This window comes from Artemia sp. Qi Xiang Cuo, chromosome 16 (genome assembly GCF_049724085.1).
Source record: "Artemia sp. Qi Xiang Cuo chromosome 16, ASM4972408v1, whole genome shotgun sequence".
Taxonomy (NCBI): Eukaryota; Metazoa; Arthropoda; class Branchiopoda; order Anostraca; family Artemiidae; genus Artemia; species Artemia sp. Qi Xiang Cuo.
In genome coordinates, this window is record NC_142809.1 from 62813094 (window position 1) to 62815536 (window position 2443).

The window sequence follows — 2443 nt, forward strand, 5'->3', positions numbered from 1 at the left end:
TTTGTTTAGCCTAAAATCGATTTGCTTCTTGTCGGTGAGGAAGTTTGAAAATAGTAGAAACAAACGTAAGTTGTTGAAAAAATACTTGTAGTCTACCGATCATATGTAACAATTAAAAAAGAATAATATAAGAAAAAATTCAAACATGTTTGGACCGGTTACACAAAATGTTTTGTTGAATAAATATCATTTTTTTTTTAAAGAGATGAGTTCACTTTATAAATAAGCAGCTTTAGCTGGGAATACTTATCCAACTTGTGTTCACCTACGGTTTAGTTTAATTTTGTTGAACACATAGTTTATTAAGCATTTAGATGTTCTATTTTTGCATTTTACGTCTTTGCATACCAATTAGGCTTCGACTACGGATATGACTACAAAAATCGAATTTGTTTTCGACGTTTATCCCACTGGATTCAAAGACCGTAATTCCGTTGCATCAAATAATGCGTTAATGGCAAAAGTGTGTATCCCTGAACCATTAATGATTGAAAAAAAAACTAATCATTGTTGTTATACTTTCGTTTTTTTAGTTAAAAGAAGATGTAAATTTGGATGTGAGATTGGTCGGGTCCGACTGATGTGGGGTTTGTGGATACAATATCGATTCTGAGGTGTCAGTAGCGTATCGATACGATACCAATATTATTTGCTGATAAATTTTCCACTCACAAGGACTGGACAAACAAAAATTATCTAAGGAAATCTGGTGCCATCTTTTTGACAAGTTGCGTCAATCTATATCAGCTGATAACCCATTTTTTTTCCGATACCTGATAATGACAGTGACCCTCATATCGGCCCGATAACATCTATCGGGCTCTAATGTTGGGTAACATGAAGATTGATCAAGTGAATAGCTTCTCTTACCATGGTAGCATAATTAGTATAAATGGTGGGTGCTGTGAAAACAAAACAAACGAATTATGTTTTATTAAACATATCGTATTACAAATAATTATCTACATCCTAACGGTCTTGAACAGAACCCTTTGCTTAACAAAACTGTTCTCGCGAATTGAGGATAAACTTACCCACAAAATTTCAAATAAACTTTCAAAGGCTCTGCTTTAGACTTTGAAATTCAACGCGCTGAAATATAAATTTCATGTTGTATTGCCAGGGTACAACTCAGTTTAGCGAGTTTACTTTTACAAAAACTACACTTTAGCGAAGCCATCGTTGTACTGCAAGTGTCCATTATTATATATGAAAGAGGTAGTAAGCCGTAACAGTTTAATTATAGCAAATTATTTATTTTTTCAGTTATGAAAAGTCTCTCCACATTGTGAAAGAAGCTTAACTTCAAAGAATGGAAGGACTACATCTGTAGAAGTAAATTGGTGATGGCAGTTGAATTATATTTGGAAGAAAAGAAGAGACTCAGCTATTCCCAATTTAATGCTAATTCCGTATGGTAAAGTAGGACAAAAGGTAGTAGACATATGAAATATTAGAAAAATATTAGAGCTAATACCGAAATAATTTTATATCTGGTTCATTCAGAATCTATGCCCTTTGTGCACATTTTTTAAGCAGTGTTACATCCCCTATTCTTCATTTCCATGTATATTTTTTGACTCCATTATATTTAAGGGAGGATTGTCAAAGGCTTCAGTGTATATATGTAAGCGTTCATTTTTTTTTTAAGATTTAAATGTAAATGGATGATTTGAAGAAAAAGAAAGATGTCGAAAATGTTGGATGATTTGAAGAAAAAATACCAGCCATAATTCAGAAAGATTTTGTGCTAATTTCAACCAAAATGGGGCTGAAAATTTCAATCACTTGGTTCAATGAGAAGCATAAGTCTCCACTTGATAATTGTCAAGATGACCGAAGATTCATATCGGGTAACAGATGAACTGATTTATCTTGAAATTGGATTTCGGTACATTTTCATTTTTTTTTACAAAGTGTCAATATGATTAAATTTTTTCACGAAAGTTCGATTAACTTTGAATTTTACATAGTAGCACGTATAGAAAATAGCACAAGTTCATTTTATTTTCCTTATGGTCCAATCCATATCCCAGTCTGAAGAAATTACGGGGGGTGTCGGCTATACTCCTCTTAGTTTCTGGTTTTTATAAGGGTGACTCGGATACTAATTTTAATTTTGGTTCTGTTTGACTTTCTTATTTTTATTGAAAGTGATTTATGGTAGTTTTCTGCATGAGAAATTGTTTCCTTAATTTTTTTTTCTGAAAATTTCGCCGAAAAATCTGCTGAGAATTTACACCATTTTAAAAATTTTCATGCACAGAGTATTTGTATTGAGTTTCACACCTCAACGTTCCATGAAAAATAAAACTTGTAACCCGGTTCTTTTCAGAACATACAGTATTTGTGCTATTTTGATAACATTGATGACTTATAACCTTTTTATTTATTTCAATAATAATATTTAAGTAGTAACATTTGTAGCCCTGGCAGTCTAAAC